General features: G+C 36.3%; 1 protein-coding gene and 1 long non-coding RNA gene across 5 annotated transcripts in view; one reads left to right on the top strand and one right to left on the bottom strand.

Annotated features, from left to right (window-relative positions):
• LOC116503618 (protoheme IX farnesyltransferase, mitochondrial) overlaps positions 1 to 2741 on the bottom strand; it is a 111286-nt gene extending 108545 nt beyond the window's left edge. The window contains exon 1 of the mRNA XM_032210154.1: positions 2544 to 2741. The gene's annotated coding sequence lies outside the window, so the exon portion shown is untranslated. The remainder of the gene's footprint in view (positions 1 to 2543) is intronic.
• Positions 2742 to 2793: 52 nt separating this feature from the next.
• The window catches only part of LOC116504184, a 78068-nt gene continuing 55643 nt past the window's right edge, over positions 2794 to 25218 (top strand). For all 4 annotated transcript variants that reach the window (XR_004254781.1, XR_004254780.1, XR_004254782.1 and 1 more), the window contains exon 1: positions 2794 to 2952. This is a non-coding gene — a long non-coding RNA (uncharacterized LOC116504184). The remainder of the gene's footprint in view (positions 2953 to 25218) is intronic.

The raw sequence follows: 25218 nt of genomic DNA, 5'->3' as shown, positions 1-25218 counted from the left end.
ATATAAATAAAAACTATAAAACAATAAAATACAAATTGAAAAGCATATTAAACGGAAAAATATGCAATAGAAACCCTTTACTCATAGTACCTAATCTCAATGGCAACCATTATACACCAGATGCTCTCTCAACACTGGTTTAATAGTTTTATCAAATACAAGCAAACTAGGAACCAACCTAACCTTGCATTGATCTTCACAATTTTTTCTCTTTACACTTCCTTCTGCCTTCTCTCAATTGTCAGAACCAATGCCCCAATGTATTATCTCAGCAGCCTATTTCTCCCTGATCTTTGCAGAATTTTCCCTTCTCTTGGCTGCCATTGTCTCCATCCTAGGGTGATATGTCCTAGTGTCCTGCCTGCCAGTATATTTCTTTCCCTACTTTTCCTCAGTTGTCACTGCCAATGTTTTTAGGGTTTTCTCCATTCCTAAACCACAACACTTGTGCAAGAATGGCTATGTTTTAGACTATAGCTGGACTGTTTCAATTTATATCAGTGGTCCCCAACCTTTTTATCGCCGCGGACCAGTCAGCCTTTGATAATTTTACCGTGGCCCGCTGGGCGCGCGCAGGGGTGGAGGGGCGTTGTTCGCGACGACACATTGATTGTTTATATATCACGTCCGTACCAGCGCGGGGCTCTCTTCCCTGGAGCCTTTGCGCACGGCCCAGGAGCTTTTGCGCACGGCCCAGGAGCCTTTGCGCTGCAGCGATCATGTCCCCCAGCCGCTGCAGCGATCATGGCCCCCGGCCGCTGCGCGGCCCGGTGCCAGGTACTCCACGGCCCGGCACCGGTCCGCGGACCGGGGGTTGGGGACCACTGATTTATATCAACCACACACTTCAATTCGGAGGTAAACCATTTCAAAAATAGTTGTTCTGTGCATGACATTTTGCATTTCCTAAAACCAAATTATATAGATCTTCAAATAGCAAGAGAAAAATGCACAAAAGAAATAAGATTTAAAAAAACAAAATTACATACAATTTACCAAATACAAAGGAAAATCATTTAGTATTTATTTTGAAAAAACCAAGCTAAGTTCTTTTACTAGTCCCATTGGCTACAAAATTGTTTACAATTAATCAAGCATTTGCTTAAAAGTAGCTCATAAAAGTACTGAACATTATCAGGATTGTTTTATTTTATTGTTTAACCAGCTGCAACATGTTTATTACAGAACTTAAAAAATACTTGCTATGATATAAAGCAACCATAAAATTTCAGCTTTTTAACTGTCAGAGTAAAAAAGGCATCCAAAGTATGTGTTCCTGCTCATATATCATAGTTCTGCTAAAGATCCACTAAAAAGCAGTTTCAGTAATCTCAAACTAAAAAGTTCCTTTTAATAACTATATATCAATAAAGGAGAATATTTATAGCTCATGGTTGAAATGGGGTAGAGGTAGGGTGTCCTTGGTGTTCTCTGAGCTTGTTTGTTTTCTTGAAGATATTTTCATTATCCAAACTAGATAACATCATCAGAAAAAAGGCAAGCTCCGAGTACCAATGACCCCCTCTAAATTTTATATATACAAAAAATATGCTTGAGAGTTAGTTTGATATAGTGGTTAAATAACCCGGGTAGAAAACTAGAAACCGTGAGTTCCAATTGTATTTTATGTACAAAGCCTGCTGTTTGACCTTGAGCCAGTTACTCTGTCTCAGCCCCAGGAAGGAACCAATGGCAATTCACTTTTGAAATATTGCCAAGAAACCTGTGGGGACTTAATGATACTAATGTCAGAAGTCAAAAACTGACTCAAAGGCATAAAATATGCTTCTAAGTACCGGTATGTGTTAATTTTTACATAGTGTAAGTATTAAAAGTGTACAGGTATTTAATGGAACATGTCTCCAGGAAGCAGAGAGACACTCTTTTAGCCCATAGACATTTTAAAATGAATTTTTTCTTTCACAGTGAAGGGAAAACTTAAAACATTTGCATTATTAAAAGTTTTACTTTCACCAATTAGCAATACAGATTAAGGAGATTAATATTTTAGTGTGAAAAAATATGTTTGTCAAGACTGAGGATTGCATAAATATCGCAGAAACAAATGGATTCTCCCCGCCCCCCAAAAAATCCTTGCAAGAGCTTTGATTTAATCTTAGGACCGATCAAGATGGCTACTATTGGTCCCTGCTGTCACCGGGATCTAGAACTCGATTCAGGATAAGCAATATACTATGAATCGAAAATCGTTCCCTTGTCTTTAATTACGGTTTAACGCCTCTTATTAGCTAGAGTTTAACAGCTGTCGGCGGATGATCTCAGATTGAAACCTCTGAGTTTACGGTGCCTTGAAAAGCAATGAAAGAAGCAGCGGTTCAGCCTAAAAATACGATCTTGACCTCCAATCACCCTTTGAAACATCCGGAGGAAAAGCAGAAATCTGACGAAGAGAAAATAATGGGAGGAAGAAGCATCTCTCGGGTCAATCACTCTAATCCCACAGCTTCTGTGGGGAAATAAATCCAGTGAGTTGGAAGCAAGCAAGCAAGTCCGAAGCATCGACCTTTCCCACACAGTGTTACCTTCAGGCAACCCGCCTCCAACTGCCGCGAAGTGAACAAAAAGCGTTTTGAGTTTAGGCGTTTCAATCTCAGAGCCGGCCTTAACCTGCGGTAAAGCGGATAACGGAAGGACCGGCTCCGGCACCGACGCTTAGTCTGCCCTTCATTTCTTTCAACATGACACTCTGGGCGCCGCCATCTTGGAGAAGGAAACGACGTTTCCCAGCTACGGATTTCTTTTCGTTTCCGTGTCACTAGGCGGGGACTTCCGGTGAGAGCGAGCAAGATCGGGTTGTAGCCGAAGAGAGCTCGAGAGAGGTTCTTTGGCAAGATTGACGCCGCCTCCCCCCCACCCCTCTCTCTCCACGGGAGATTTTTGCCACGCGGCGCCCGGAAGGCTGGCAGAGGGATGCCCTGCCGCGAAAGTTAGGTAGCTACTTCTAGTGTTAACGAAGCTTGGACCACGGAACTCTCTTTCACGTTTGCCTTCGATCATTATATTATATATAATAGATATCGAGTCGGTAAAGGGTGATTTCTTTTCCTGCACAGTATAGCTGGAAGGTGGGAGCGTTCAGCAAACTGCGTGGCTGAGCAAAGATTTCAGTCGAATCGCTAAACTCTTCCAAATTCTCGCGCTTAATACTCGGTCTTTATCACTTCTCTAAGAGCTGGTTTACTTCTTAGGTGATCTTGTGACGAAAAGTCCTGGCTGGTTTTTTAGGCGATGCTTTTAATTTGGGATGTCCGTCCGTGTCCGGATAAAGTAGGAAGGCTTTCTAAAAGTAGAGGAAGACAAGCAAATGACATATTCTATTGAATCTTCCACGAAATCTTTGCTATCCACTCTTGTCTGGGAAAATCATTTAGAAATAGCTCTGAGGTCCGAAAGGTCACCAACCTTTCGGACATCAGGGACCACTAAATTCATAATTTTTAATCCCATAATTTAAAAAAAAAAATTAAATCACTAATATGAATTTTTAAAAAGATAAATAGTATTTAGTGCAATATAAAAAATGCAAACAATTTTTCTGTGGACCACCAAAATTTTCTCATGGATCCCCAGTTAGTGACCACTGCCCTAGACAGATTCTAAGCTTCTTTGGTGGGGGGGGGGGGATTGTTGTAGGCCGAAAAGTAGGAACATAAATACATTTCAAATAGAATGAGAAATATGCTTAGTCCAAAAGCTATATGTTTTTCTTTGCTGGGGAAGGAAATGCATTTTTACACAATTCAGGACTTAAATGTGTAAAAGTTGGTGCCCAAATAATAGGCTATATTCTCATTAAGAAAATAAATTGAGTAGTAAATCAAATGAACCATTCCCAATAAAAAAATGCTGTAAGTTTTTCCATTTGCTTAGAAAATTCTTGGCATAGACTGTTGTGTGGTCTGTGTTTAAACAAATCAATGCTGCTTTATGTTTGTCTGCTGAAATAGCTACTCACACATTTTTATTATACCACTTTTGGCTGCTTCCATGTTTCTACTGTGGAATAAAAGAGAGGCAAAGAGAATTTTCCAAAAGTCGTGTGTCTAGTGCTTTTCCTACGCAGTCCTGGAATGACAAATAGCTTAATTTAATTCTGAGGTATATAGCTTTTGAAATATATGTGTGTGTGTGTGTGTGTGTATATAGCAATAGCAGTTAGACTAATATACCGCTTCATAGGGCTTTCAGCCCTCTCTAGGCGGTTTACAGAGTCAGCATATTGCCCCTAACAACAATCTGGGTCCTCATTTTACCCACCTCGGAAGGCTGAGTCAACCCTGAGCCGGTGAGATTTGAACAGCCGAACTGCAGTCAGCTGAAGTAGCCTGCAGTGCTGCATTTAACCACTGCGCCACCTCGGCTCAGTATATATAGTATATGTATGTATGTATGTATGTATGTATGTATGTATGTATGTATATGTATATATATGTATGTGTGTGTGTATATATATATATATGTGTGTGTGTGTGTGTGTGTGTATATATATATATATATCAGCACAAATGCAACACACACACACATATATATATCAATTGCATGTGCTGACTTTTATTGTACTCATTATACAAATTGCTTTTTTATTTGTATTGTTTAAGATCATTTGCAAGCTGCATTTTTTGTGCATAAGTCAGCATAAACATTCACAAGTGTTGAATGTTATTTGCTTTTATAGCAAATAGTTTTAGTTTAGCATACCTGAATATATATTTTCTCCCATCCTAGTTTCCCAATGATTTGTTCATAAAATCCTTTTTCCTGGCTTTCTTTTAAAAAAAAAGCTGCTGTCCCTGATCAAATTATTGTTTATCTTATGCTATCTCTGAACAGTTTACATTTAGTTTGAAACAATACATAATGGAATACAACTTCCAACTCTATACCAAGGAACATACTATAATATGGTACTACACAAATATCCCACTGCTAGACAAAACAATTATATCACATATCAAGCCCAAGATTTGTCAGAATAGCCAATTACATGGCTTTTCTGAATTGCAATAGGATGTCATTTGACCTCCATCTTACTATTTTGCTGCATAGTTTTTGACCAGCATTTCGCTTGCTAAATTGGTCATTTTAAAGTGAATAATGTTTAAAATGATTTTATTTGCCAAGCTTATTTTTTCATTTGGTTGGATTTTTGACTGTAAATTTAGTGACATTGTATCTTTGGAAAAGGTGCTGAAAGCTGTTATCCATAACCAGAATATTGAGCTTTTCATGAACTTATTCATATATGGTCTATCCTGGGCAAGATGCATTAAAGTACTTAGTATATTTGCTTTGTTTTGGAAGCTAGATTCTCTATTTTAACTACAATTCCTCAAGCTTGATCTTGAACTATCAGTTCCAAATAAGGTCCTTAAATAAACTCACATTTGATTTACAAAAAATTAAAAAGACAAGACATAAATAGGAAATACTTTCATTTTTAAACACTGTTAAATCATGACCACATGGAATTGATCAGTCTTTCCAAAAGTCCACATAAGTATCATGAATCAAAGATTTCAAATTGTACAACTGTTAATCATAAAAGAGCAGTCATATTATGCTGCATCCCATTTTTAAGAAATGTGTATATAATGAAGTACAGGGTGGGGCATAACTTTTTCCTAGGGGGTCACAGCAACACTTGTAATAACAACACAAATAATTCATACACCATTCGAAAGCCCATCAAAAACTGAGTTTATTGACACGATTTAATAGTTAGTATGACCACCATTAGCCCTTCGAACAGCATTCAAACGAGGTGGATAAGAACACAACAAATCTTCAAACAGTTCCGTTCGATTTTCCAGATTTTTCAACACAGTTTCCAAATTCATTCTCAAAGTTTCAACCGAATATCGATTTTGACCTTGCTCCTGAATCATCAGAGCTTCCACTTCATCCTTAATTATGGCCCCAATGTTCTCTGCCGGATTGAGATCTGGTGAATTTCCCGGCCAGACATCATTGCCCCAAAATTCGACATTGTTTTCCTTTAACAATTGCTGAGTCGCATTTGCACGCATGCAAGGAGCTTTGTCATGAAGAAAGACAGCCTCACCAAATTTTGTGAAACATTCTTGGGCTGTTTTGTTCCAATTATCAGTAACCCAATCCGGATGACGTTTCAATTTGTTTGCAATCCATTTTCGATTGATAAACGTCGCTCCAGCATCGCGAGCCTCTCGAAAGGCAATGCATTTTATTCTGTCAATGATCCTTTGTTCTTCCGAATCGAATTTTCCAGCCATTCTTAAAGCAAATTTAACATTTAATAGCTCATTCAATTCAGTTTTTTATGGGCTTTAAAATGAGGTGTCGCGGAAGTTGTAAACTGCTGTCGATCTTGCTGTGACCCCCTAGGAAAAGGTTATGCCCCGCCCTGTATATATCTCTAAGAGATGACTGGGCTGAGTCTGAGGGAGGGGCCAAGCATGTCATCAGTTTGGACTCCCTTTGCCCACAGGAGTCCAATCCTCATTGAATTCCATCGACATTTAGCTACCACCAATTTGTCTTGAACACTAGTAGTTCAGATTCTTGTTTAGAGATAGCAGGGAATAAATTCTTACTCATTTTGGGCATAAGCATGGCTTCTGATTTCTTGCCCCTGACAATTCCAAATTTTTCTTATACAATTCAGACTCACATTCACTGTTGTCAAAATCTAATTAAGAAGCATAATATTAATTGAACCAAATCAGTAGATTTGTGGGACAAAGTATATTTTACAAGTATACTCTCCTTTTCACAATTGCAGCAAAATTAATTTGATAACCCAATTTTTAAAAATACATTGTGAGATGTCCAATAAACATTAAAAAATAGGTTTAAAAGGCATCCTTAGTTCCATATGATAAAACTATAAAGATGTAATAGTGTCTATTATTTTCTACTGGTATACATGTACAGTACAGGTAACTAAGCAGCTTTGTCATCATTTCAAATAAGAATAGCTTTGCTCAGTAATATTTGACTTAGCATTATAGATTTTACTAAACAAACTGCTGATTTATTAGAGTCATTATATACTTACTGCATCCTTAATAGTTGAAATAATACTATTTTATTGTTGCTATTTCATTCCAGAGGGCTATAATTTACCATTTATTTCCCCTTATTCTCAGAAGGCAATTCATTATTAGTCTATACCAGAAAACTAAGTTCCAGTTTAGCAACTTTAATTAATTCTGGTTGTTTTACATTCTAAAGTTCCTTAATTTTATTTTCCAATATTTATTTATTTTTTATTCTTCTCTCCCTAAAGAAGAAACAGTAATATATCCATAAATATATGCTTTAAAAGCATTTCAGGTAATCATCAAACTCTTACAGTAGTGGTCCCCAATTGTTATGGCTTGCCAGTCTGACGGGGGAGAGGGGAATCATCATATACTAGTATGCACCGACCAGTAGTGGGACAAAAATATGAGCAAGACAAGCTGTGTGTGCTGACCGCCACTTGTGCAAGTTGAACTGTCTGCACTGGCCAGCTGCTCACCTGTCCATGTCCCGAATGGGCCATGGCTCGGGGGTTGGGGACCCCTGTCTTAAAGTATCTGTTATATTTTGAAAATATTAAAAGTTTTGTTAGATATGTGTTATAAAATATTTTATCAAATGCCATTTGAATACCTCACTGAAAAAAATACAATGATCTTCTCTTATAGTCACTATGTTACTAGAGCTTGATTGGATATTGTAGGACCTATTTGCCTGAATGACTAAAATTGAAATACTAAAATAATAGTCATGTGAGAAACAAAACTGGTACAGTTTGGAGAAAGTGTGTGTGTGTGCAAGGAATTTAAAAGTTGTATATCTGATGTTATTTGATATCTGATGTTACTTCCATAGGTTTCTGATGAAACCTATGGAAGTAACAACCAAGATCAAATACCACGAAGGACTCTACAGTTGTCATATCTATCAAATTAAAATTCAACATAAAAGTTTTAATACTTATTATGAACATTAAGTACAATTAGCTGGAACAACATTAAGAAGATGCAATGACTGAAAACTTGATTAAAATTCCCAGTCATAATTATTGATCTTCAGCTAAATTAAATGATATTCAAAGTACAAAAATAAAATGTATGTGTAGTCTTTGGTAGGGCTATAATAATAAATACAAAAGAGTAAAATATTGAATCATGGACAAAAAATATTCTGGATCACTTATTTCTTCTTTAAGATTTGATAGTAAAAATAACTTTCCATTTGAAATTCCCACTGATACATATTTGGTCAACCTCTTCTAGATAAAACATCTTCATCATGTGAAAGAATATGACTTTTATTTAATTACCTCCTTTATCTCCTTAGAAGCATATCTGAAGACTTTTACGTGCCAGAAAACAGCTGAAGATAAGTTTCAAAAGTACCAACCAAATTTACTAGATAATTCCTATGGTATTTCAGTGAGAACCATCAGATCAATGTTTCTCAATGTCAGCAACTTTTAAGATGCGTATACTTCCAGCTCCCTACCCTGAATTCCCCCAGACAGCCGATTTAGTTAAACAGCTTGTATGGTAGAATAAGGTATTAATGAAATGGTTCAGTCAACTCATGGCTGAAGACTGCAACTGCAAACAAAGAGAACTTATGTATTAAGGTTGTGTAGCATGGGCCTTCATCCTTTGGCTACATTTTTTGTTAGATATTGGCATGTTTACACTCTGTTGATTACTGTGATATTAGAAGCTTCTCTGGTATTCCCTAAAGAAACTGTGGGTGGAAAGTATTCAGAAGCTTCTTTCGTTTGCTTAGCCAAATAATCTAGTATTGGTTTCAGAATTATAGGCAGGCTAGAACTTTTCCCGAGGAATTTTGAATGGGACTATGGATTTCTCTGCCTTTGTAGCAGAAAGTGGGAAGCAAAATGCTGAGAGCCTTGAATAACCTTTCTCCATTGGACTCTAGCATTTTTTTTTTGGACATTCCTTACATTCATCACAGTTTTAAGTGCTGAAGTAAATCCTTGTTGAGAGGCTGTTTCTTTGCAGTAGTTCCAATAAAGATAAGGAACAACACAAGTTCTTTTACAGGCCTGCTAAACTTGTGGGCCTCTAATCCAATTCCAAACAGCCGGATATCTGAATCCATCAAGTTCTCAATAAAATGCTTATTTTCATAGTGTTTCCCAAACATGCAGAATAAAAGAGAGAGTGCTAAGATCACAATACAGTCTATGGCTGATGATTTACATTTGGTTTATTAGCTCAGAAGGTTCTCAACTGACTTGTGAAAGTTGCTTGATAATTGCCATGGAAAAGGAAAACATGCATTTTTCTAAATGACTGACAGATGGGAACAAGGTGCTGGTTCTTCAATTCAAAATTGTTAGCAAGGTTTTGAATGAGAAATGGATACGTATCCAGTACCTGCTTACCTTCCAATTATGAGCTGAATGTCCCAAGTACTCATACCTATTTTTTTCTTTAAAAGTCTGCAGGGACATTATACTCTGTTTTGCAGAACATTTTTTGTTTGTGTCTTTCTTGACTCCAGGAAAGGGGATCAGGGCCGCAGCAAGCAAAGAATTACATTGGTTCCAGCACGGCAGCTATGCAATTAACCCAGTTTTAAATTGCTTTTAATTCCTAGACAGGAACTTTAAAGGGACAATGTGGAACAGTTGAAAAAGGCGGAACAATTCAGAATGTTTGAGAATTGTTTTATTTTGTAATGTACTGTTTGTCATCTAATTAAACTGACTTCTCAAGGGATCCCAACATTTATTTTTCTCCATTCTCTTTTTAATTTTCTAAAAAAAAATGTGGGTGCTGTTATTAGTTCTTAGAAGGCTACATTGAATATATGTATATACCGAGGTGTGTGCGTGTGTGCGCGCGTGCGTATATAGATATAATTGAATACATACACACACACACACAACACAAACATATAAGTTTCCGTATGATCTGATTCTAAATATAATTGATCTGTGGCCAAATACATAGTCTTCATTAATGGTGGATGGAAATTATCAAGATTATACAGCTTTTCCTTGAAGGACATAAGGCATTTGATAACATGAACTGATAGTTTATGTTGATGCAACTAAAAGTTATGGGTTTTTGGGAGAGATTTATTAAGATGATTAAGGCAATATACTATAAACAAACTGCTAAAGTGATAGTAAATGGAGACATGACAGAAAAGATTAGCATAATGAAGGGCACAAGGCAGGGATGTCCTCTGTCCCCGTTATTGTTTATACTGCTGCTGGAAGTACTAAACAGAAATATTAGAAAGCATAGGGGGATAACAGGCATGGAAATAAAAAAGGAAGAATATAAATTGCAGGGATTTGAGATGATCTGTTTTTTATCTTAGAAGAAGCACAAGAAACAGAGCTTAAACTGTTAAAAAGAATAGAAGAGTATGGTGAAGTGGCAGGTCTGAAAATAAACAAAAAAATAACTAAGATTTTAGTGAAGAATATTACAAAAAAAAGAGCTAATGAACAGATTAGATATCCAGATCACAAAGAAAGTAAAATATTTAAGGATTCAATTAACAGTGGGATGTGTAACGATTAAGGAAGATAATAATTATAAGCTGATAACACCTCCTAAGATAGACCTGGAAAACTGGAAAAGTTTACAACTATCATTAATAGGAAGAATAGCTACAATTAAGATGAATGTATTACTGAGGTTACTATATTTATTTCAAACAATTCCAACAAGATTGGAGAAAAAATACTTTGAAGATGTTAATAAATTAATAATAAAATATATCTGGCAGGGAAAAAGAGCAAGAATTAATTTAAAAATGTTACCGAATGCAAGAATTAGAGGAGGTTATGGATTACCAAATTGTGAATTATATTACCAGGCAGCGGCATTAACATGGATGAAAAATGGGTTGTATTGAGCAACACGAGACTTTTGACATTGGAGGGACATGATTTACAATTGGGTTGGCATACCTTCTTATGGTATAGGAAAACCAAGATACATGGTTACTTTCAAAGACATTATATAAGAAATGCTGTATTGTTAATATGTGAGAAAGTTAGAAAACAACAATATTTAAAGATACCAGTTTGGCTTTTGACGATGGAAGCACTTATACTCCCCAATATTATGAATAAGAGAAACATTGTTAGATACAAGGATATTTTGACGGAAAAGGGGGAGCTCAAAACTAAGCAAGAATTAGAAAAACAAAGGATCGATATAGCTTGGTATATACAACTGCAAATACAATCTAGGTACGAAAAAGATGCTAAATTATATGGTTTCTGTATGGATCTGACAGAATTAGATAAGATATTAACAGGAACAGAAGAGAGGATTATTAAAAAATTGTATAGCTATTTATTGAGTATTGTTAAAAAAAGAACAAATGAAGGAAACAATGATGGACAATTTTTTTGGTTCTAGTAATACTAGCTAAATGGCAGCAATTATGGAATAGAAATTATAAATTAACAATGTCAAAACACACATAAGGAGAATTTTTATAATATATTTTATAGATGGCATTTGCCACCAGCAAGATTGGTGAAGATGTTCAAAGACAAATCAGTTAAATGTTGGAAATGTCTCCAGACACTTGGCTCGTACTAACATATGTGTGGTGGACATGTATTGAAGAAAAAAATATACTGGACTAAACTACATGTGTAGTTGGAAAAGATTATACAGCAACATATAGACTTAAAATCTGAAATATTCCTGTTGGGCATTTTACCAGAAAGTTATAGTAAAGAAAATGTACATTTGATCATTCGTGTTATAACAGCAGCTAGAATTGTATTTGCACAAAATTGGAAAAGTGAATAGATTCCCACAGAGGAGAATGTGATTAGGAAAATATTAGAATGAGCAGAAATGAACAGATGGCAATTAAAGAGAAAGAACAAATTGATTACTATATTATATGGGAATCATTTTATCAATGGTTAGAGAATAAATATAATTAGAAGAAAAATTAGCTATGTAAAAATGTATCCATAGAGTTAACATACAGTAGTTTCCCAATAACCCAAACTTTATGCATAGACTTATTCTTTCCCTTAATTTTTACATTCCATTCCTTAAAGACTCCATACTTTCTCTAAAGTATGGTTTTATGAGGTCAAATGGGATGTGTTGTTTTAACTCATTTCATAATTGTTTGAAGATTTTCTTAGAGAAAGTTAGTGATTATTCCTTTGAGGCTGGCTATTTCTGTATTTTTAGCTTCCTGTTTGGCTTTGATATTTAATGATAATATTCTATTATAGGTCAAAGTCAGATGTAAAACACCTTTTAATAGGCTATATTTTATTAAGCTAATGGGTGAGATCTGCTGTTTTTATCGCTTATGTTTCATTGAGTCTGATATAAACAGCACATCATTGTGTAACTTGCTTTGCAGTGATCTGTGATATTTAACAATAGGAGACCCATTAATGTTAATTATAACCACAAATTAACAGCAATATGCAGTTACTTTTCTATTAGTATCACACGTAAATAGGACTGGAAAACGCAAATTAAGTTTTTGAAATCAAATGCAATGGCTTCATAAGACAAAAGGCAAATGTAACTACTTTATTATTTTTAAAGCTATCTTTCCTCATGGATAGAACATCATTAAGCCGCCTTACTAGGTTTGTTGGTCTTGATATGTGTATACACACGTACACACACACACACCCAGACACACACACACATTATAAACTATGCCCGGGATGGCAAACCTATGGCACGTGTGCCACAGGTGGCACGCGGAGCCATTTGTCAGAGCACACGAGGTGTTGCTCTGTCAGCTGGCCAGCGTGAATGCGTGTGCTGGCAAGCTGAGTTCAGCCTTTTTAAAAGCCATTTTCGCCCTTCAGAGGCTTTACAGCCTCCCCTGACCCATGCGGAGGCCCCCCAGAGGTTTCAGGAGCTTCCCTGAAGCCTCTGAAGGGCAAAAAATGACCCTGTGAGCAAACCGGAAGTCACCTCCAGTTTGCTCGTAGGTCCGTTTTTAGTCCTCTGGAGCTTCAAGGAAGTCTTCTGAAGGTTCCTGAAGGCTCCAGAGGACTAAAAACGGCCCTACTAACAAACCAGAAGTACTTCCGGTTTGCTCGTAAGGTCGTTTTTTGTCCTCTGGAGTCTTCAGGAAAATTCCCCGAGGGCTACTGAATGTTCCAGACGACTAAAATCAGCCCTACAAGCAACCCAGAAGTGACTTCCGGTTTGCTCATAGGGTTGTTTTTTGCCTTCTGCTGCACCCATAATGCAATGTGCGACTCCTGAAGCCTCCGGGGGGGGGAGGCTGTTTTCACCCTCCCCAGGTTCCTATAAAGCCTCTTGAGCCTGGGGAGGGCAAAAAAAGCATGCAAAAATTGGGGGGAGCACCTGTCATACACGCATGTGCGCTGGGGGGAGTCGCACATTGCATTATGGGTGCAGCATGCCCGCACACGACCCCCCCCCCTGCGCTCCCTCTGCTTATGGCACGCAAACCCAAAAAGTTCACCATCGCTGAACTATGCTAATAGTCCAAAATGATTTTGTAGTTATGCCAGCACAGATACTTGGTGAATTATCCAAGGCAGATATTTTTAAGTACAAAAAAGGGGAGTAGATATTATGGTAGACTCTTATACCATCTTTTAAGATGTAGTTGTTAGGGTATTTCATAAAGTGCTATTTCATAATTGAAAATTGCATGGTTCTAGTACTTGTTTGTCAGCCTAGTTTGCTTGGTTTGACAATATGTATATGCTTGTATAACCTATATAGACCTTTTCAAGGCTTAAAAAGTAAAAATATGCATTTTTACCATATAACATTCTAAAATTTCAGAAAGAATAATGGTTCTACCGAAAGCTTTTGATCTTAACAGGTTCTTCCTACTGATTGCCTTACATGAGAATAACATTTAGGAATTTCAAATAGCTTCAGATACATTGTTGCTTCTTTTCGAGTATGATTGATTTGAAAAAGACCTGTGTGTCCTTCCATCTTCATGTGCAAGCAACTCATATTTCAATTTCTACCAGCACACGCTCTGCATCTATTATTATATCTATATCTACTCCATATCCAGCTGCAGGACAGGTCATTATGTAGAAAATCTATGAAGTTGCTAAGAACTAAGTGAGTTGGTGGCGCATAATCATCATAACCAATGATTCTTAGCCAGTCATTCATCCTTCTGCATATATTTCACCTGCTTTCGATAGGTGTTGAATGTATATCCATCTGTCTCTCCAAACATGCTTAAAGTTCAATTACAAACCTTTATCTGCATATACTCTATCCTTGCCTGCTTTTCGTCCAACTTCACTTACACTTTTTCTTCACATTTTATCCATATTTAACAATGAACTGAAAACATGAGTGGCTGCTAACACTTGATAAGGATATAAGTATCCTGTCACCATTATTTTTGCGATAGAAGGGCTTCAACAGCTGATCCACAAAAAAGATACCGAATGAACAATATACTACACAGTAATGATAATTACATCCTGTGTAATCTTTTTCCTATTTTCTGTTTCTCTCATTTGAATCTAATTGCTGTTTCACTTCTGTCAAATTTTCTGATTGTCTGAATATCAGAATTTTCAAGCTCTCTTCTCAACAGTATCAATTTTATTCTGGTTATCTCTGGATACAGAATGAATATCTTAAATCCATAGTACAGCATTAGTGATTTAAGGGACATTGTTAGAAAATTCAGATTTTTCAAAAATTCAGACAAAAAATATTTATTGAGGAAAGGAGGTTTCCATCCTACATTATATATGCATAGTTTCCATGTTAATAATAGATATCAGTCAGTAGAGCTGACTGGCTTATAATGGAAATATAATTCCCAAGTCATATAAATAGGCCTAGCAATGCAATTATTTTGCTGGTGCAGGGGTTCCATAAATAATCCTTTTATACTTATGAAGACAACCCAAGGTCAATTTAAGGAGAACTCCAATGTTTGCTTTACCTATTTCACTGAATGGAGATAATTTTATATTGGTGAAATTGTGTTATATATGATTTCATTACAAATGAATCAACACTAGAATAGGGTAGGATTCCCAGGATATTGAAAAACGTATTCACTCATTTTTATCAGTCTGACAAATGTCTTCACCTTATTACCCAAAGTTCTTTCTATTTAATATGGTATAGTTTAGTTCTCTGCTTCCATACTACAGACTTCATGGCACAAAATACTGTTTTCTGATAAGGTTTGAAAATCTCCAGACCTTGTAGTTTAGCTTCGCGCAGAGGGTTGAAACCTCCCTCACATCCCAGCTCTGCACTCTGAATGATTTAAGGTTTTTTGGGTGATGAGATCATGACAGTATACTGATACCACCAAAAGTTCCAGAAAAATAATTAAGCCAGTCTTTTGACAAAGAAGAAAACAATACGTTTTTTGGGAAGTCTCTCAACTAGCAATCTGAATGAGACAAAACTAGCAGAAACTTGTTTCTTTCTTTAACCTTCTTTTCTTTTGATTCTCTGATTCTTTTGAGTGACCCCAAAATTAAAGGACATACTGACTATGTCAGGAAGTTTTGAGAGGTTAAGTTCCTATAAAATATAGCTTAATTGCCAGAATGACACTTCTAAAATGGGGGAAATCAATGGAACGCCAATAATATAATTTCAAATGTGTTGATAAGTATAGAAAATGAATTATCCATAAGTATTTTGCAATAAATATTTAAAAATTAAAAAATAGGATTTTGGATTTCAAAACATCATTTGAAGTCATTTACACCTATTATTAGGTATATGTTAACATTATCATTCTAGCTTCAGGTGGTTCACTGACAAAAGGGCGAACGACAAAACCGTGCCCAACTAAACCGCGTCGCTGATGTCATCAACAGGACAACAACAGCGCGGAGACAGAAGCGCACTGTAAAAGTAACCCTAAACTTAACCCCTAAACCTAACCCTAAACCTAATCCTAAACCTAACCCTTAACCTAACCCTTAACCTAAACCTAACCCTTAACCTAACCCTAAACTTAACCCTAAAGCTAACCCTTACCTTAAGTTAAATTGGCTTTCTTTCGACGCGCTATTGTAAAGCGCCCTTCTTCCTCCGCGCTGGTTGTTGTCGCTGCATTGATGATGTCAGCGACGTGGTTTAGTCGGGCGCGGTTTTGACGTTCGCTCTTTTGTCGGGTCACGGCTTCAGGTAGATTCAGATCCAGATTCCCCCATAGTCACGAAACCCATTAATGTCTAAAGGCCAGTTGTTTTACAGCTTAACCTTCATAAGATTGTTGTCCATGAATGAGTGACATGAGAAGAAAAATCAGTACTACCTACATCTCTTCAGATAAAGGGATCATGGGATAAATATGTAATGTATACTGCAGAATAGTCAATGCAAAAATTAGATTATCTTGCAAGAGACAGAAATGAAGAAAACTCTACACATAGCCACAATAATGAAGTCCAATGCAGAATTATTGACTAACAGACTGGAAGCCTAGAAATTGGCTAAATTTGAAAGGACGATCTTCTCAGGTAAAAAGCTGTGGAAAATGCTGAGGAAAATCAAAAGATTATCAAGATCAATAAAAAGAAATCTAACACAATCTTCTGAATGTATCTCCAACAGACTGCAGTCCTAACCAATCTCTGCCTACTTGGAAATAAATTCCAATTAACTCATTATTCCAAGATAAAGTTTATAGATATTTGTAGTCAGCATCTAGAAAAGGTAGTGTTGAGTGTTTTCTTTAAAAAAAAGACTTAAAAATTTTGAGGGAAATAAAATAAACAGTGAAATCATTTGAAACAACCCAATTTCTTCTGCTTTAACTCAATTTTAATTACAAGACAATTAGAAGTGAATCTAAAGATTTGTGTTCATAGAAACTTAGAAAATTATAAGCTTTAAAGTGAAGACTTCAAGAAGTAACTAATATTACCAAACCTGAGAAGAAATTCTACCTGTACTTAGATTTTTTTAGTGGCTTTTTCATTGTAATTACCAAATAAATCAGGGTAAAAAAAATAACTGAATGGATCCCATACAAAAGAATATTCTGGGGAGAAATGCAATGGATAATATGAAGAAAGGTTTCTGAAAATTGTTTTCTTAATAAATAGCCCTTGCCACCATTAGGGTGACATAAAATTAGTAGAGCTATGCAACTCAGAAGCATTAAAGCAGACTTTCAAGGCAACTTCAAGTCATATGAAAGAGATCCAAGAGCAGCTTCAAATGTAATAGCCACAAAAAACAATACAACTGCTATAACTATTCAAAAAAGGGGTGTTTCATATCCATTCCCACACATTCCTTAACACCTCTTTCAAAAGTCTTAAAAACAGCATAAATCAGAATAGGAATAGTGTTTACATTCTGGTATCACCATTTTGAGCCAAACAACTCCCACTGAAGACTCCATTTTTAAGGCTGTTCCCTTAGGGTAGTTTTCTTCATCAACCACTTGTTAACACACTACACCATTCATTTTTTTTAAAAAAAAATGAATCTGCAATGTTCTGGATGGGAGCCAGAAGCAGAGCTGAGGGGAAAAAATTATTTATATGTACACAGAATAATTCATGTCTGTCCCTAAATATATACTTTCTCCCTCATCCACATGGCATTTGAAAACATTTACAGTTCTTCCAGTCTGTTGGCAGCAGCTTTCCTTGGCTCAACCTTTTCTTGAATTTCTGAAAGTGGCTGAATGCTTTAATTCAGTGACAGGCAGAGGTTTCTTTACAGACTGTTCTGCCAGTTTGTAGTTCAAAGATTTCTCTGTAGCACACAGTATAGGGCAAATTTCTTTGCATCATTATACAGATAGTATTTGGAGGTCGGTTGCTTGGGTTATTTTACACATTTTTCCTTGATATTTTTACATTTTCATGTTGCAGAGATGAGAGTCCTGTGCATCAGCAAAGCATATATATTCAGGCTAAGTTTATCCTTCCTTCCTTACCTTTTCAAAGCCTGAGTCAATTGCTGTTTCATGAGCCACATTGATAGGAACATTAATATCAATAATATCTATCCTATGGAAACTCTTGTATATCAGGCCAAAGATCATGGCAGTTACATCATTTGTAGCTTTGTGGTTCTATTCCCTGGAGTGAACTTTTGATTAGTTTAAGAAAATAGTATATATTTTCCTATATCATGGCACTGTTTAATTCTGGCTATAACCCAAGCTGTTGAATTTGCCTCTTCTCTTTCTTAGTCATTCAAATTACCCAGAATATATTCCAACTTGCCAAAATATTCAGTATTCCTGCCAAAGTACCTTGCTTGAAAAATATCCATTTTATAACCAATTGAAGAACAAGACATGGGAGAAACTCTATTTCTGCCAAATAATTTGTATATAGCCAATTTCAGCAACAGATCGATTCATCAATGTTCATTTTCTTTTTATTGGGAGGGACAAAGAGCTAAGCTATGGCTTGCTTTACCATGTTGGCTGAGTAAACCACAATTGGCTGGGTTCACACAACAGTCTAAGCCAAGACTTAACAAACCACATAATGAGTGAATAGTTTATGAGTGGGTTTGTACCTAAGCAATCAATGGGCAAAATTTACTGTTGGCCAAAGAAAGAGTGAATTTTGGCTGGATTTCTTTCTATTCCACCTCTGTAATAGAAAGCTTGAAGTGGAGTACTGCCCATATTACTGATAGTACTGTTTAAAAAAAATGTACAATGCCACTTTCCTCCTTAGCATTAAAAATATAATGCTAAGAAATAACTAACACATTGAAGGATTGTCCTAACTACTCAGAAGCTTCTGCTTTTAACTTTGTGCAAGATTGCATACTTGTAGTCCTTAACTTGTCTAGCAAATATTTGAAATTACAATGGCCCTGAAAAGTGTGGTTTACAACTGACTCTTACACTTACAACATCAATGTCCTTGTGATCATATGATCACAATTTGCTTAGTAAATTGTCACCATGATAAATGGTCATAAACATTCCGCAGTCATATGAAAAGATCTAAGCCCATCTCTTTCCTGATGCTGCCTAATGCGTTCTAACTCAACTCCCTTTTTAAAAAATCAAGTATTGTGAATCATGCCACATTTAGTACAGATGTACACAGACACAACCATATACACACTGTGGACTCTCCAATAAATTTTCTGGCTCATCTTTTTGATGAGTACAGTGTATACTGTACTAATGTACTGTACTGTATTATTACAGAAATTGATTGAATATCCCTTTCTTGTGAACATATACAATTCGAGCCACGCATTAAATGAAGTTATTTTAAAGATGCCTTCCTTCCTTCCCTCCCTCCCTCCATCCTTTCTTTCTTTCTTTCTTTCTTTCTTTCTTTCTTTCTTTCTTTCTTTCTTTCTTTCTTTCTTTCTTTCTTTCTGCCATACCTGGAATCTCAGTTTTTTTTTTCTATTTTGAAACCTGCAATGGGGAGAATGATAGTGTATCATTAACTCTGAGACTGCTGTAGTATTGGTGGTTTTGCCAGAAGATTGATGCAGACAAATTAAGTAGAGGCGTGAACCCCTTTCCCTTAGGGTACATGGTACATAGAAATCCATATGATTTCATAGATTCATCTTATGGCTCAATATTGTAGTACAGAGGTAAGTAAGCATTCATTTTAGTCCTTGATAGATTATAGTTGAGTTATATTTGTTCTGTCTTGTCCCTAGTGAGACACCTGTGTAAGAGGGATGGTCTTTTACGTTTTCAGTCCAATTAACCCTGACAGTGATCCAGTCTCATTACCACCTGGTGTAAACAAAGACTCCTTAACCTTGATTATCTCATCCCTGGAAGAAAACCCCAGCCTTGAAACTTGAAAAGCTAATTAGAAATCTTCCTGGGATGGAGCTTTGATTCAGAGCTGATTGGGAGAGAGTTATATATTTGCTTGAAAGCATTTGTCATATTATTATTTTGTTGGGGAGGGTGTTCCCTGACTGGCAGAAAGGGCATATGCTTTTTCTTTGTTTTATCATATTTTTCAGTATTCCTGAATATGTTTTAATTATCTCATGTTCTATTCTTTTTTTTTTAATGGTAGTGTCTTATACTGCCTTTAAAAAACTCACAATGTTCATCATTGCTTCTGAAACCAAACTAACCTATGACCCAACCCTACTGGATTGAGCAATACAGATAGTTATCAACTTAACAACCCATAATTGTAACAAAAAAATTGTTGCAAAGTGAGACAAAATTTTGTTGCAATTTTATAAAATTGAATTTTGTTCCATTGTGTGACAAATTGTTAAGTGAATCACTGCTGTTAAGTTAGTAACAGTATTAGGTGAATCTGGCTTCATTTGGCTTTGCCTGTCAGAAGGTTGCAAAAATTGATCACATGAGTCCTGGGGCATTGTAACCATCATAAATATGAGTCAGTTGCCAAGCATCTGAATTTTGATCATGTGACCATGGGGCTGTGGCTTTTCTGGCAAGAGGGATCTATTGTTTCCTCCATTTCCTCTATTTTTTCAAAATTCCATGTGGCTTTGGTCATCCCAGGTAAATCCACAATATCATCAGAATCCAAGCCGTAAAAATACAACAAATATAACACATGTATAAAAAGAAGCAAAAGTTCAATTCTTGTATAACTTGACTGAATTTTTTTATTGCATCGGTATTGGATTAGAACTATGGGTATCAAACTCGGTTTCATCACATGATGTCACATGACGTATCATGACATTTGTTGCATTTGCAAAGCCGGGGTAGGCGTAGTCTGCATGTGATGCATCTGGCTTGCGGGCCGTTAGTTTAATAACCCTGGATTAGAAGAACTCAAAAATACAGTAATCAGCAGTTTTGGAAGTGTATCCATCAGTTTACAAAGAGTCAAAAGCATAAAGGAATATATCTCAAGAGCTCTTACATTGAATTCTATGAAATTTGGTGGGCTCTGTCCTCTTAAACTGCTCTGCCTTCTCTACAAATTTTGACTTTAACTTCAAATAATAGTAATAATAGTAAACACAGTGGCTCAGTGGCTAAGACGTTGAGCTTGTCAATCAGAAAGTTTGGCAGTTCAAATGCCTAGCGCCGTGTAATGGAGCAAGCTCCCATTACTTGTCCCAGCGTCTGCCAACCTAGCAGTTCAAAAGCATATAAAAATGCAAGTAGAAAAATAGGAACCACCTTTGTGGGAAGGAAACAGTATTCCATCTGCCTTCAGCATTTAGTCATGCTGACCACGGAGACGTGTTCGGACAGTGCTGGCTCTTCGGCTTTGAAATGGAGATGATCACCGCCCCTAGAGTCAGGAACGACTAGCATATGTCTAGGGGAACCTTTACCTTAATAGTAAATACTGTTATACATTTATGTATTTTCATCTAGATGAAGGAAAGGCAAACCTCCAAGTTTCCATATTTAGAATCAGAATTGGGTAGAAATCAGGATCCCCCCAATCAACGTAAGATGAATCTGGTTACTTTCAGGGCAGTTTCTTGTGAGATACCAAATACTGTTCAGTACTTAAAAAATTAGCATGGTTTATTTATCTCAGATCACTAATCCATCTAGGTCTGTGATGTCTCAAGTAGTCACCAAAGTCTCAGGTTGAAGTGTTTTTCGTTACTACTTTCTATTTTCCTAGTCCTTTTAAGGATGTCAGAGTTTGAATTTGAGAATCATGTTCTCTGTCACTGAGATATAATAACTTTTCAAAGATTACTTTTGGAAGAAAAGATGAAAAATGTTGACTGCTGAACATGAAAGCACTACATAACGGCTAATCATGTCAAGGATAACTATATTGTTGTTTCTGCCTCTTTTTCACAATTTTTCTCTTGTTTAATTCTTTTTCCCTGATGTTGCCATATTTTTGTGGTTTTTTAAAACCACTAAGCATCAGTCCCTTTGGGAGTGTTCCTGTGTAATACTATTAAAATAAATGGGAGTTACACATAATCACACTAGTTCGTTTGTAGGAGATAGTTTCATACACCATAAGAGTAGTTATGTTTTTTCCACTTCAGTTCAAAGGTATGAGAAAGGCTTTCTCTTGCCTTTGTTTAATCAAAACTTCGAACTTCAAGAGCAAATTTTCTTTTCTGTCCTGAATGTTCTTAACTTTCTCCAGCAGCCCAGAAAATAACTTGGCTCTGTCGGAAAGGAATCCAGTGCTCTGTTTAATTAAAAGTTTCCATGTGCTCCTTCTTGGTGGCCCTCTGGGTGGGAAAGCTAAATCCACAAGAACAGTGAAAGGCTTTCATATATTTTATAGGAAAAGCTGTGGTGTCATTTATAACATACAGAGCCATCTATATAACCCATCTGAAAAACAAAGAGGCCAATCCAGTTGCATAAAGGAGTCTTCTCTCAGAACAGCTGCAAACTTCCCTTTCAAACTGGGCAGTTCAAAATATAATACCAGGTCTTGCATTAGTCATAAAATCTGTGGTTCACATTTAAGGCTCAACATTGGGAGATTCCAAGGTTGTTTATTTAAGTCAGAAACACCATATTGATGAATTTTCATCACTCAGGAAATGGGTAGGAGGAATTTGACAGGGAAGCTTTCAAAACAAGCTTCTGTTTGGAAACCTGGAAAACTGTATCTCTACATTTATTGAAGTATCAATGCTGCTGATTCCTAACCCATGCTTCTGGATTTGGGGGTCAAATCGGTCAAGGTATAATGGAGAAGTGTTTTCATCTGTCTATACCAGGGTTCTCCAAAGTTGACAACTTTAAGATTTGTGAACTACAATTCTCAGAATTCCCCAGCCAGGATGGCTGGCTGAGGAATTCTGGGAGTTGAAGTCCTCAAGTCTTAAAGTTGCCAACTGTGGAGAACCCTGGTCTATACTAAGGCAATCTCCTCCTGCCTGAAGGAAAAATCCAAGCTCCCATTAAATTGCCAGCCCTACCTTGAAAAACTCAAGAGCAATTGGAAAGGATAGAGGTACTCCTCTTTCCTGGCTAATTAGTGTAAAGTTTATTTTAAAAATAACTTATTAAGAGTCTTACTTCTGATGAGTCTTCCAGTATGCTAATACATAAGTGTAAGAGTATCTATCCAGATAGTCTTACATTGATTTACAAGTGGTAGGCAATTAACAGTCTAATTTATTTATGTCTTATCTGAAAGGGGGGGGAACCTAAGGGTGACATTTCCAAGTTGAAGGGAAAATTAAAAAGATGATAGGATATTGTATATTGAGGAAGGTATGTGACTTGCGTGATTTATACAGTAGCTATTGATATTAAATAATACTCTTCAAACGCATGCCATCTTTCACAGATCTGGAACATATAGGAATTGTACAGTTCTGTTGTATAGATAGGCCTCAACCCCATAATCATTTGTTTAGTGCCAAAGTTACAACAGCATTGAAAAAAGTAACTTACAACCAGTTCTTGCATTTATGACCATCACAGCATCCCCATGGCCATTGATCAAAATTCAGATGCATGTGTTTATGATGGCTGCAGTGTCCCACGTTTATGTCCTAGCCATCTGAGACCTTCCTAGCCAGCTTCTGACAAGCAAAGTCAATTTATGAAGCTGGATTCGTTTAACTCCAGTATTTGCTTAATAACCTTGGCAAAAAGGGTCATAAAATTAGGCACAACTTACATAACAACCACCTTGCTTAGGAACGAAAATTCTTATCCCAACTTGTGCTTGTAAGTGGAGTTGTGATCTGTAGTCACAACTTTCCACCCACTGCTGAGGAGTTTTCACTCAGTTCTCATTTTTGAGAAACCTGGACATTGGTTGTGAGTTTGACCCACATTTTAATGCTTAATTTGAATCTGGTCTGTTTTGATGTGCTACACTGTAAAGTAACTTTTTCCTGAACTCTTTAGAAGCCGGTATTTTCATCCAGAGTAACTTCCACAGGCAATAGTGAAAGTTTTCCCTCTTAATGCAAAAGGTAATTTCATTTTTTTATGGAAACTAAACAAGATTATCCCATCATCTTATACAGTCTCTGTATTGCAGGATCACCAGGCATTGCTAACAACAATGTTCAACTTTATGTTTAATATCATGTATTTTATAAGAGAGAAGTAATGACAGGAAAAAAAATAGCAAGCTATAAAACGGCTATGCCCTTGCGAATATACTGCAACTGTCTCTGGGAATCCCTGTGTCTTTTAACTATATAGTAAAAGTTCAGGAGTTGCCTGGGGAACTGTAAGATCCACTTTACTACTTCAGAGTTGGAATAGACATCACAAACAGCTGAAGCTAAAATAAGTTTATGAAGCATGTGATGCTTTAGGAGACAACAGCCCAAGTAGAGTCTGCATGAGGACCCTAAAAGAATCAAAATACTTTAGGATTAAAATACTACGTATTTGTTTAAAATAAAACCTGCAACCAGCAATGTCATACTATATGACTTAATGAACAGTGGAAAATAACTTGTCAATAACACCGAAGAAGGAATTCTAGAGAAATGGTAATGTAGTACACAATAATTTACTGTAGCAGTTCTCAAACATCTTGGACTCGGGACTCCATGTATTTTTAAAAATAATTGAGGATCCCAAATAACTTTGGTTTATGCAAGTTATATCTATTGATATTTACTGTATTAGAAATTAAAACCGAGAAATTTAAAAATATTTATTTGATTTTTATGGATCCCTTGAAAGGGTTTTAGGGACTCCAGAATTGCTGTTTTATTGTGCTGAGTTGAATCTTTCTGTATTTATTTGGTTGATCATCTATCACTTATACAAAGGTTGGCAATTAAAGTAAAAATGAACCAAAAAGAAAAGCCTTGGTAGATTTTAAAAATGCAATTAAAATATGTTAATTGATATGTGATCCCTTGCTGAATAAAAACATGTATGAAAGCCAGATAGACTTATAAGGATAAATAGTTTATTTTCTATATAAGGCAGTGTTTCTCAGTCTTGTCAACTTTAAGATAAGTGGGCTTAAACTCCTAGAATTCTTCAACCAGCATGATTTAGGGGATTTGGAGTTAAAGTCTGCCCATCTAAAAGTTGCCAAGTTTGAAAAACATTGATGTAAAACATTTAGATTTTTCTACAGTCAGTATATTAGTGCCCAACTTACGACCGCAAAACATTGTGCCCAAATGTTTTGTTGCTAAGTGAGATAGTTGTTAAGTGAATTTTACCCCATTTTACAACCTTTCTTGCCACAGTTGTTAAGGGAATCACTACAGTTGTTTAGTTAGTAACATGGCTGTTAAGTGAATCTGTCTTCCCTATGGACTTTGCTTGTCAGAAGGTCATATGATC

The sequence above is a fragment of the Thamnophis elegans genome, chromosome 2 (assembly GCF_009769535.1).
Source record: "Thamnophis elegans isolate rThaEle1 chromosome 2, rThaEle1.pri, whole genome shotgun sequence".
Classification (NCBI taxonomy): domain Eukaryota; kingdom Metazoa; phylum Chordata; class Lepidosauria; order Squamata; family Colubridae; genus Thamnophis; species Thamnophis elegans.
This window is presented reverse-complemented; position numbering and strand designations above follow the sequence as displayed.